The sequence below is a fragment of the Saccopteryx bilineata genome, chromosome 2 (assembly GCF_036850765.1).
Source record: "Saccopteryx bilineata isolate mSacBil1 chromosome 2, mSacBil1_pri_phased_curated, whole genome shotgun sequence".
Classification (NCBI taxonomy): domain Eukaryota; kingdom Metazoa; phylum Chordata; class Mammalia; order Chiroptera; family Emballonuridae; genus Saccopteryx; species Saccopteryx bilineata.
The window spans coordinates 136,424,379-136,436,565 of NC_089491.1; the positions used below are offsets into that span (position 1 = coordinate 136,424,379).

The following is a 12,187-nucleotide window of genomic DNA, read 5'->3' on the forward strand; positions in this document are numbered from 1 at the left end:
CTGTCAAATTTTTGCTAAGTTTGGCAGAATAAATCTTTATAAAACAACTTATTATAGTTAAATCTATCTTTTTATTTATACTTTGGTTGCTCCGCTACCACCCACCATGAAAGCTGGGACGCCCACTAGTTATAACTAGTGGGCGGCAAGGACCCGGTTGACTACCACTGTCTTAAAGCATAAGGGATGAAGTCCAAGCCCTTTCTTTGTTTGTCTTCAGATTTGCAGATACACTATAACATTATATATATATATAGGTATATATATCATATATATAATATATATACTCTTTAATGTCTGATTTATTTTTTTAGCTAGTAGTCATTACTTTCTTGCACCTGCTTAACTTGGTCTTTCCTTCTGTTACTGACCCTAGGTGTTAGCTTTTTTCCTAACCATTGCCCAAAGAAAGAGGTTTTACGTCAGAAAACAAAGCCATGTTGGAATACAGATGTTTATGGTTGGTTGGGCATCGTGTAACTAGCCAAACAGCCCAACCTCATAATTCAAATTTGCTTCTTAGCTAAATTAGCACTACTTGTCAGAGATCTTGAACCTGAAATTTGACAGTACTGCCTGACCAGTGGTGGCGCAGTGGATAGAGTGTTGACCTGGGACACTGAGGTCCTAGATTTGAAACACTGGGATCACCAGCTTGAGCATGGGTTCATCAATATGATACCATAGTCTCTGGCTTGAGCCCAAGGTTGTTGGCTTAAAGCCCAACGTTGTTGGCTTGAGCCTAAGGTCATTAGCTTGAGCGTAAGGTTGCAGGCTTTAGCAAGGAGTCACTCACTTAGCTGAAGCCCCCCAGTGAAGGCACATATGAGAAGCAATCAGTGAACAACCAATGTACTGCAACTATGAGTTGATACGTCTCATCTCCTTTCCCGTCTCTCTCGAAAGGAAGGGAGGGAGGGAGGAAGGGAAGAAGAGAGGGAGGGAGTGAGGAAGTGAGAAGAGAGGGAGGGAGGGAGAGAGAGAGAGAGAGAGAGAGAGAGAGAGAGAGAGAAAGAAAGAAAGAAAGAAAGAAAGAAAGAAAGAAAGAAAAAATGTGTAATTTGACAATGCCAGGGGGGGTCTATTTGAAAGAGTCTATTCTTTGGTAACAAAGTCTTATTGAGGTGATAAAACATACTTCTAGAATATTTAAACAGTGAAAATCAATATGTGATCAAATGCCCAAATGAATGAATGGGTTGAAATACTAAATCCTATTAGCAATAAGAGAAGGGGAAGACTGTGAGGACATAATAGGAAAGGCTATGTTATTTGAACAAGACATGAAAACCGGCTACAAATATGGTTTTCAGCATGGTTAGAAATTAACCTGATTTATTTGATGGTAACTCCTCTAATCCCTATTTCTAGTCAAAGGGAGCCAGGATTTTGGACCCAGGTCTGTTGGACTCTGAAGTTTCTGATAGAAACGTCTATCCTATCTGGTTACTTTACAACTTTATAAACTCAGGCACTTGGCCTTTCTTCCTTCCTTTAAGGTCCAACACAGTCACGGCTTCTCTAAAGTCTTTTTAGGTCCCCCAATCAGAGTCCTATAGCACTTTGAACTTTTGACATGTGGCTTCAGCATAGTCTTTTTGAGTACCTGTTTCCCAACTGCAGTGTGAGAATTTAGTCCTCACAAAAAATACAATCTGTATCCCACAATATTAGCCCAGCGATGTGGCTACTTCACTGGATGTGATGTTGGTAGCAAAGGAGAAATGAGGGGATTCCAGAATCAGTATGTTCTCAGAAGCAGGGGCAGCTATGATGTGCTGAAGGAAAAACAGGCCATCCTGGTTACGTGGAAGACCAAAAACAGGAGGTAAGACAGGAAAGTAGGTAAGGGGTAAGATGAGGAGGATCTCAAATGTCCAACTCAAGGATTTGGACTGGACTCTGCAGACACTTAAAGCCACTTCAACACTCACCTGATTTTAAAAAGATAAGTTTAAGACCATCTCTATCTAAATGTGAAATTGGTGATGACTAACCTAGCAGTATGTTTTCCCCTTATTTTTGGATCATATAAACCGATCATTTAGTACAAAAGAGCATTGGGTCACATTTTAGGTGACAACTTTCCCCCAAACATCCTGGCAAACTTCAGGAAGTGGGGATGATTCAGCAAGGGGACATCTTCCTGAACTATGTGACAGGCAGTGTCTGGATAGAGCCAGGCTATTCTAAATCTTTCCATAACTTCTCTTGTGTTTGTTCAGCCTTTTCCCAAATAGAAACTAGGATAACACTAGAAGGGAACAAATTTGGAAGATTTAAGGTCCCTCTGGTATGTCTGTTAACTGAAGGCTTTGAAGGGCTGGACTGCCCGGAGAGGCCTTGCTCACCAAGGGGAAGATAGACATTGGTCAGTTAGTTTGATTTTTTTAATTATTTGTGGTAAAAAAAAAAAAAAGAGTATTGTGGCCTTTTATATTCCCAATACCTAAAGTCAGAAGGATCTTAAAAGTCTATTGAAGTCCATTTATAGTCCTATTTTAGGAATCTGGATCTGAAACTATACAGAAGTATACTTTATTGTCTTTAATGAACATTTCTAACAAGTAGACCTTTTAAGATTTCCTTTATTATCTGTAACTTTTAAAAATTAAAATTATTATCAACCTAGCACAGAGATGAATAATACCAGCTCTTGACCCAGTTCTGATCCTGATTTTTCCACTTAACGGCAATATGGCCTTGGGCAAGTAATTTAACACCTCCGCCTCAGTGTACTCATCTGTAAGATGGGGATAATCATTTATTTTTCACAGGGATTTTTAGTCAGAATTGAATGAATTTGTTGTTAATTTACTAAAAATAAAGCCCTTAGAATAGTGCCTGGCACATAAGTTCCCAGTAAATGTTATTTATTATTATACTGTAAATGAGAAAATTAAAGTAGCTAAAGGTTAAATGACTTAGGTAGTTATCCAGCAAGATGACTAAACCAGATTTACTGTTTCTTATTTCAAGATTTAGTTCACTGAGGTAGCTGTTTCCTAGACCAGAGGTCAGCAAACTTTTTCTTAAAGGATCAGATCAGATAATAAATATTGTATACTTTGCAATTCTTTCTGTCTCTGTTGCAACTACTCACCTCTATCATTTGCAAAAGCAGCTAGACAACATGTAAGTGAACGGGTATGGTGGTGTTCCAGTAAAACTTCATTTACAGAAACAGGCGGCAGGTCGCCTCTGCCCTGCTTTCTGACTCCTGCTTTGGATGCTTAAGTCATAACTGAATAGAGACTTTGAGTTTTAGTTTAGTTTTAAGTTATGAACTATGGCATCATCATAATAAACAGTAACTTCACTTCTTAATGATTATGTCTAACATGTACCTCTCAGTTACAATGGTCCTGCTTTAGAATATCAAAGGGATTTAGAAAATAAGTAATAGTAGTAAATGTATTTTTCATTGCAAAGGGACATACAGAAGTCATTTATTTAATGGTTTGGAGGATTTTCTTGGAATTCGGGATCTGAGGTTTGAGCAGGATGGTAAGGGTTTGTTTTATTAAGTGAACACAAATACAGATTGTTTTTTGTGTTCGTTTTTGAAAAATCTGTATAGGAAAAGTTTGTGAGTCAAATAAAAAGCTATTTGTAATTATCTTTGTCATCATTACACTGTGGGATTTTCTACTAAGAATGTTGCTTGCATGGGTTTGGATTTTTTTTTATGGCTTATTTTTCAGTTTAATAATGTGTTCTTGTTTTTAAGTTAAACTTGTCAATGAGCCTTTTTGTGAGTAGCTGGCTCTGTTGGTTGGTTCATATTTATAGCTTAAGTCTGTCTCTGAGGAAATGACCAAAATCCCTTGCATTTGATCAAAACTGTATAACAAAGAATATCTTTGACTTACTTAAACAAGGCTCATGATGGAAACTCAAAAAATCTAGTGGTTTATGTTTATAAGTGTTTTTATGTATTCAGCCCTGGTTGGGTCAAATAATTGGAGCTCTGTGCCGAGGGAGGGATGAATATACTTAGTGCCTCTTAGTTACATGAATTCCTCTGGAGCAAGTTCAGGCAGTACTGTCTTAGAATACTCTAAAAAATTGGTTTCTAATTTTGCATGTTGTTTTGAATTGGGTCTTACAGGACATAGGTATATTTCTTTCTACTCTTTAAGCGGTCCCACTGCCATTCTCTTTCCTCCTATTAAAGAGGTCTGCACATATATGGAGTATCTAAACCTTGCACATGTCATTTCTAGCAAGGAGGCTGATGGGGATTGGCGTAGGGTCTGGGGAAGTGACTGATTCATATTAACCCACTATGTCACATTCTCCACTGGAGTCCTTTTATCCCCACCTCTGTGATATCCATAGGCTCTCCCCACTCTGTTCTCGTCCGCTCACTGTTGGTTCAGTCCTCAAGGAAGCATAAGTGTCCTACTTTCTGCTGTTTGTTCCAGGGCAGGAGACAAAGGCACTGGGTAGGAAGGAAGAGAAGGCCTGGCTCCCGCCTACTTGGACCGAGGCTGACCTGTGTGCTGGGACCCAGCCTAGAGCTTAACGTTTTCCCGTAAAGTCTTTGTTAGGGATGGTGGTTGGACTTTGGTGTGATTACTATTCTAGATCAGCTGTATTATGAACTCATTGGAATGTTCCTGCACTACCTTTAATGTAATCATTTAGTTTTAACTATTTCTAGGTAGCTCAAGGAACGTCTTCTCCAAGTATGTTTTAGATCAAATTATAAAAGAGTAAAGGTGGAAACCACTCTGCCCATTACCACATACCCACTCCTCCTGCCTCTGTGCTCAGAAACACCTATGGGAGAGGGTTCCTAGACACTTTGAAAACTGCTGATTAGTAAAACTTTACTTTTGTAGCACATACATGCTAATCTTTTTTTCTTTTTAAGACTTTATTTATTTATTTTTGTTGGAATTCATGGGAGTCCGAAGAGACCAGAGTAACAGGCTTTATTGAAAGAAAGAAAGGAACCCTGCCAAATACTTCTCCCAGGGAGAAGAGCACTGGTTACAGACTAGGGGAGAATTATATAGTGTTTGGGAGAGCCTGAGAGGGTACTGAGTCAAAAGTTCTGGCATGTTCCCTTTTACGATTTTAGGATTTCAGCTTTCTGGAATGCTCCTTCTTGAGCGGTTGATTGGCTTTCTAGAACTTTTCTTCCTCAGGGGCGATTATCCAGTAAGTAAGGGTGAGGTCAGGCAGCCAGGTGGAACAACAAAAGGGCAGTTGGAATTTCATATATCTATTAATTTTAAAGTTTTATTTATTGATTTTGGAGAGAGGAAGGAGAGAAAGAGAAATGGGGAGGGGGGAGCGGGAAGCATCAACTCATTGCTGCTTCTTGTATACGCCTTGACCAGGCAAGCCCAGGGTTTCGAACCAGAGAGCTCAGCGTTCCAGGTTGACACTTTATCTACTGTGCCACCACAGTCAGGCACACATGCTAATCTTAAAATCATGCTTGAATATATATACATCCTTAATTGCTTAAATGTTACCGAGCTTGGTGTATATACAATTGGTTTGGAAAAGTAGGTTTACAGTTGTGAGTATATGAAAGAGTTTATTCTTGTATTATATATTATTCAATAATTATTGTATTATTTATTTGTATTACAACTATAAACCTACTTTTGCCCACCCCTGTATATGGGTCCTATATGAAGCTAGCTTTAGGGAAGGCTAAAAGGACAAATATAAACCTGAGTTGAGAAACTCCTTCAAGATGATTTCTACCCCCATTTGTGCCTGAAATTCCGTAATGCATTTTATTGTGATGTTAAGCACTCGCCTTCTGAAGCTTGTTTATTTATTTATTGTTGAATAAAAATGTCCTCAGGAAGGATATCCTTCAAGTCATTGGAACTTTGGAGCCTATCCTATTTTTTTCCCACCTTGATTAAACATCTGGAGTCACCGACTTTACAAAGGCACAGATAGAACAAGGAAGCTGCTACACGCTTACTTCAGAATTTTGTCTAGGACTAGCCCTGACTATGTATACATTTGAAAAGCACACATGACATAGTATCTCTAATATTTAACTTGGAGATATTTTGCTTTCTCATTAAGATGGAGGTAGCTCTGAGGTATTTGAAGAGTGAGCACCTCAAAAGCGACTTACATTTTCTTTTTTTTTTCTTTTCTTTTCTTTTTTAGTGAGAGACAGACAGACAGGGAAGGACAGAAAAGGAGAGAGATGAGAAGCATCAATGGATAAGGGCACCTTAGTTGTTCATTGATTGCTGTCTCATACATGCCTTGACTGGGAACTCCAGCAGAGCCAGTGACCCCTTGCTCAAGTCAGCGACGTTGGGCTCAAGCCAGTGTCCTTGGAGTCATTTCTTTTAGTGTAGTTGGCCTCCTCCAGCGCCTGCCCCAGTCCTCTGTATGTGACACACTAATAGTAATTACCAATAGTAATCACACCAAAATCTTCAATTGAAGCAGAGAACCTGGTCATAATTGGCATGCAGCTAAATAGCTTCATAGAATGTTTGATATAATGAATGAAGAGGTACTGAAATATTTCCTGTTTTTAAATACTTTGACTTGCTTTCTGAGATGTAGCATGACAACACCAAAGAATATTTAAAGTTCTAAATCTTTGCAAAGAATATTTATTGTAAGGGCTTGTAAAGTACATTGCTTGATGCACAGAGGTAGGTTCATACTTGTCAAGCAGGTTTATACAACACTAAAAAATGAACAGGGCTTACTTACTTAGTGTGGGCAATTTTTTAAAAACAGTTTATTAGAATTGAATTTTTCTGAGAGCTTGATTTAATTACTAGAGAAAGAATTACAATAACAACAAAACTTTGGTTATGTGTGCTGTGATGATAGATGTCATCTTTCTTTTAGGCATATCATAAAGCAATGTTAAAGCTGGTCTAAAGCAATGTTAAAGCTCCATGTATATTGATGGCAGTATATTTTCAAATTACAAATATTGATCGACTTATGACCTATGCAACTTATGACCATTCGACTTTATGACCATAATTGCTAGCCATGACTGCTCCGCATCTGGCAGCGCAAGCATTGCCCAGCTGGGCGTACAACAGTGCAGACCAGCTTCTGATAGCACTACCATCTCCATGTGCACCATTTCAACTGTTATCCCAGATTCAGTACAGCAATTTGTGTTTTGTGTCTTGGATATTTTTCATCAAACCCCTCCCAAGATGTCTACCAAGAGGAAATTGTTTTTGCAAATATAAGGTCTACCGGAAAGTTTTGTCCGTTTCTATCACAACAAGTTTCAACACGTAAGCACGTTTATTTGGCGCATGTGTGCCTCTCTATTTTTATCACTTAATGTATACATACTGACGTAAAAAATTAACTAAAACAAAGTTGATTCATGTTAGTCTTATGTGTGAAGTGATAGTGTACCCATGGCTACTGGTAAAGTTCATTTATGTCACTGTAATTTTTACGAATTTCAACAAGGAAGAAATGCTACAGAAGCATGTAGAAATTTATTGAAAGTATTTGGTGAAGGTACAGTTTCTGATAGGACATGCAGAAGATGGTTAGAAAAATTCAAAACAGATGATTTTGACCTTTCTGATAAGTCACGTTCTGGGCGACCATCTTTGATTGATGACGATGTTGTTAAGACATTGTTGGAGCAAGATCCTTTTCTGACAACATCGGAGATCACAGAAAGGCTTAATTCAGCTCAGCAAACCATTTCAGACCATATTTGGAAGATAGGATGGGTGTGGAAATATATTATTCCATAAAGTTTATTGACGGTAAGAAAAATTTGTATTTTGTTTTATTCCAAAAACGGACAGAACTTTCTGGTAGACCTTATACTAAACCAGTTGTACTGGTAATGCAGTGTTTTACTTAAACCTGACGAATGTAAAAATAAGAAACAAAATGGTGTAGAGATGATACAAATGGCATAAAATGAACAAAGAAAATTATGATATATAACAGTAATGAGAACACAATTGAAAACTGGAGGCAGACAACACCAAGCCTAGATTTAACCAGCTCTACAAACAAAACACCCAAACACACAGATATAATGAGAAGACAGAGAAGTGCAATCCAAATGAAACCACAAGAAAAACATCCAGGAAATGAACTGAGTGATATGGAAATAACCAAACTTCCAGATGCAGAGTTCAAAATAATGATTGTAAGGATGCTTAGGGATCTTAGAACAGCAATGGATGGTCATTATGAAAACCTAAATAAATAAATAGCAAGTATAAAAAAGGATATTGAAATACTAAAAAAGAATCAGTCGGAGATGACAAATACAATATCACAAATGAAGACCACAATGGAAGGAATTAAAAACAGGATGGATGGAGCTGAGGGTCGAATCAGCGAGTTGGAGGACAAGTGGAATGAAGGCATGAAAGCAGAAGAAAAAAGAAAAGAGACTCAAAAAGTCTGAAGAAACTCTTAAGAGAGCTCTGTGACAACATGAAGAGAAATAATATCCTCATCATAGGGGTTCCTGAAGAAGAAGAGAAAGAACAAGGGATAGAGACTTTGTTCAATCATATCAGTTGAAAACTTCCCTAAATTAATGCAGGAGAAACTCTCACAAGTTAAAGAAGCACAGAGAACTCCATTAAAGAGAAACCCAAAGAAACCTATACCAAGACACATCATAATTAAAATACCAAAGCTAAGAGATAAAGAGAAAATATTAAAAGCTGCTAGAGGAAAAAAAGGCCATCACCTACAAAGGAGCCCCCATAAGGATGACATCGGACTTCTCAACAGAAACACTTGAGACCAGAAGAGAATGGCAAGAAATATTCAAAGTAATGCAGAACAAGAACCTACAACCAAGACTACTTTATCCAGCAAGGCTATCATTTAAAATTGAAGGAGAAATAAAAAGCTTCCAGACAAAAAAATAAACTCAAGGAATTCATTACAACCAAACCAATGCTGCAGGAAATGTTAAGGGGCCTGTTGTAAACAGATCAAAGTGGGTAAAGAATATAGCAAAAGAGGAATACAGTATTAAAGAATAAAATGGCAATAAACAACTACATATCAATAATAATCTTAAATGTAAATGGATTAAATGATCCAATCAGAAGACATAGGGTAGCTGCATGGATAAGAAAACAGACCTGTGCATATCCTGTCTACAAGAGACACACCTTAAAACAAAAGATGCACATTGACTGAAGGTAAAAGGATGGAAAAAACATTTCATGCAAATGGAAATGAAAAAAAAAGCTGGGGTAGCAATACTTATATCAGACAAAATGGACTTTAAAACAAAGGATATAGTAAGAGATAAAGAAGGCCACTACATAATGATAAAGGGAGAAATCCAACAGGAAGATATAACTATTATATATATCTATGCACCTAATATAGGAGTAGGAGCACCTAAATATATAAAACAGACTTTGATGGATTTAAAGGGCAAGATCAACAGCAATACTATAATAGTAGGGGATTTCAATACCCCACTAACATCACTCGATAGATCTTAAAGAAAGAAAATGAACAAAGAAAGAGCAGACTTACAGGACACACCTGAGTTGTGACAGCAGAGGGCTTGTGTCCTAGAATCTGTGCCCTCCTGCTCCGGCTGGTCTGGTGAGACTGAGGAGGTCTCTGGAGTAGCTGTTCTTTGGCTGCCAGTAGCCCGGCTCATTGCCCACGAAATGAATGATGAGTATGATCTGTGAACCCTGGACAGCAAGGGGTCCATGTTTAGACATTTATGGGACTCTAATCCTTTTACCAAGAAGAGCCCAAGTGTATGTGCAGAGTTTTCATACTCATTAATACTTCACACACATCACTTATTTTGGGGTGGGAGGTCATAATTGTTAACCTCTGCTTTCCTGTCCTCTTCTCTCCCTCAGTAGTCCTTGGCATTTTCCCTTCAGCTCCCCCAGACCCCTTTCCTTGCTGTTATCCCTGTCCCCCTCCTGGCCATGACAGAGGCCAGCGGGCCGCCCTGCTTCCCAGCAGGTAGCAGTGCCCCCTGCGTTCCCCCTGGCCTCTCTCCCAGGCCTGTCCCCTGCTCACCCCACTCTGAGAGAAGCTCATCTCATTTTTCAATCTCTGTTGTTCTCTGCCCTGGTGGCTGCCCATGTGCAAGAGGTGCTACCGGCATGGCCCTCAACTGGGATGTTCAAAATCCTTCACCTAAAAGTCCAACTGTCTGAAAAGCCTGTCTTCTAAGGCTTTTGGTTACCATGGCAGCATCGAGACCTAAGTTATAGTCTGAAAAGTGGAAAAAGAAAAAAGGGATAGAAATCACAAGAACTAGCCTTTGCTTCCAGAATATTCTCTAGTCATAGTATCCCACCTGAAGCGGATCCCTTTTGAGGGCAGAAGGACGGTTACTTCTGCTATCTTCTGTGATGGTGGTCACTTTCCACTTGTCATGTAGATGCCCAAGATGGTTCCTATTTTAAAGGAATTTATTTTATTTTATTTTTGTGATAGAGAGACAGAGAGAGGGATACATAGGGACAGACAGGAAGGGAGAGAGATGAGAAGCATCAACTCAGTGTTGTGGAACCTTAGTTATTCATTGATTGCTTTCTCATATGTGTCTTGACCAGGGGGCTGCAGCCAAGCCAATGACCTCTTGCTCAAGGCAGCAACCTTGGGCTCAAGCCAGTGACCATAGGGTTTCAAACCTGGGTCTTTTGGGTTTAGATGCTCTATTCACTGTGCCACTGCCTGCTCAGGCTTGAGGGAATATAGAGCCTATTTGGAGAGATGTACATGAACACCCTTTTAGAGTACAGAGAGGTAAGTGCAGCAAGGTGGGGGGATCAGGAAAGCTTTCTGGTGAAGGTGGCTTCTGATGTATTTATGAGGGAGCAGAAGTGAGTGAGTGAGGTGAAAAGCAGGGCAGCGACCGGCGGAGAGGACCTTTCTGGCAGAGGGGACAGCATGAACAGACACCGAGGTGACAGTCAATTTTGTGGAGAGATCAATCCGAGGTCACCGGCTTGAGCATTGGTTCACCAGCTTCAGCGTGGGGTCGCTGGCTTGAGTGTGGGAGCATAGACGTACCCCATGGTCACTAGCTTGAGCTGAAAGGTCACTGGCTTGAAGCCCAAGGCTTGAGTCCGGATCATTGTCTTGAGCAAGGGGTCGCTCAGTCTGCTGTAGCCCTACCCCTCGCACATATGAGAAAGCAATCAGTGAACAACTAAGGTGCTGCAATGAAGAATTGGTGCTTATCATCTCTCTCCCTTCCTGCCTGTGTTCCTATCTGTCCCTCTCTCTGTCTGTCAAACAGAAAAAAAAAATTATGATGTTGGTTTCAGCAGAAACTAGGCTTCAAAGAATATTTCAGGTTGTCTAGTCCTTGAGGAAGTAAGGAAGATTGAGAGGGAGGAGTTCTGTCTGGGGGAAGAGAGGAAGGGGGCATGGTGAGGAAGAAATGACAGAAGGATAAATGGAAGGGTAATCAGTTAAACCTGTTGGTCCTTACTACAGTTTCTTAATTTAATTACACATGTGTTACCTAGTTTGATGTTCTTTGCTAATACAACGATTTACCATCTGTAGGTTTTGTTTTTTTCTGGTGTGTTGTAATTTGAAATTAGTTTTAATGGGTCTTTTCTATACTATTTGTTTCTTTTCAGCATTAAAGAACTGTATGGATCAGTTTGCTAATAAATACATGCAAGATTTGAAGAGCTGAAGAAAAATATCAGTATTAAGCCTTTGTTTTTAACGTGAGTAAACTCGCTTGTCACCGTGTTCGTTTCTGATGTCTTTCAGGCCCGCAATTACCTTTCTGTATGCTCAGTGTCTAAACTTTTTCCCAGTAGTAAAGTTACTTGACTGTGTCCGTCTACTCATTATGTCTATGAAAATTTGTGACCCACCCTCTCTTTAAAATTTTTTAATTCTAAATTTAATATGACTAACATAGATGGCTTGTAGGATGTAGGCATGTTGTGGCAGTAAGTGAGCAAATCACTCTTTAGCTCCGAGAAGGAAAACACAGACCTGGTAGCACATAAAAAGCACCACCCTGCCTTCAAATCCTTTATTGCTCTTTTTCTCAGAGCATTTCAGTGCCCCATCTAAGGCAGTGAGAATTGTTGATTGGCTGGTAATATAACCCCACAGTCTTAGAAAAATGAGGTGTTTTCATATAAGCTTATTTACTCCTTTCTTCCTTGTTTCTTTTGCTCAATCATAATAATAATAGTTATTGATG

At 39.2% G+C, this 12,187-nt stretch overlaps 1 protein-coding gene across 11 annotated transcripts in view; it reads left to right on the forward strand.

Moving 5' to 3' along the window:
* PPFIBP1 (PPFIA binding protein 1) overlaps positions 1-12,187 on the forward strand; it is a 204,749-nt gene that overhangs the window by 63,186 nt on the left and 129,376 nt on the right. For 9 of the 11 annotated variants that reach the window (XM_066258010.1, XM_066258013.1, XM_066258012.1 and 6 more), the window contains exon 2: positions 11,604-11,696. The exons of the other annotated variants lie outside the window; for them this stretch is intronic. The gene's annotated coding sequence lies outside the window, so the exon portion shown is untranslated. The remainder of the gene's footprint in view (positions 1-11,603; positions 11,697-12,187) is intronic. 11 annotated transcript variants of the gene reach the window in all.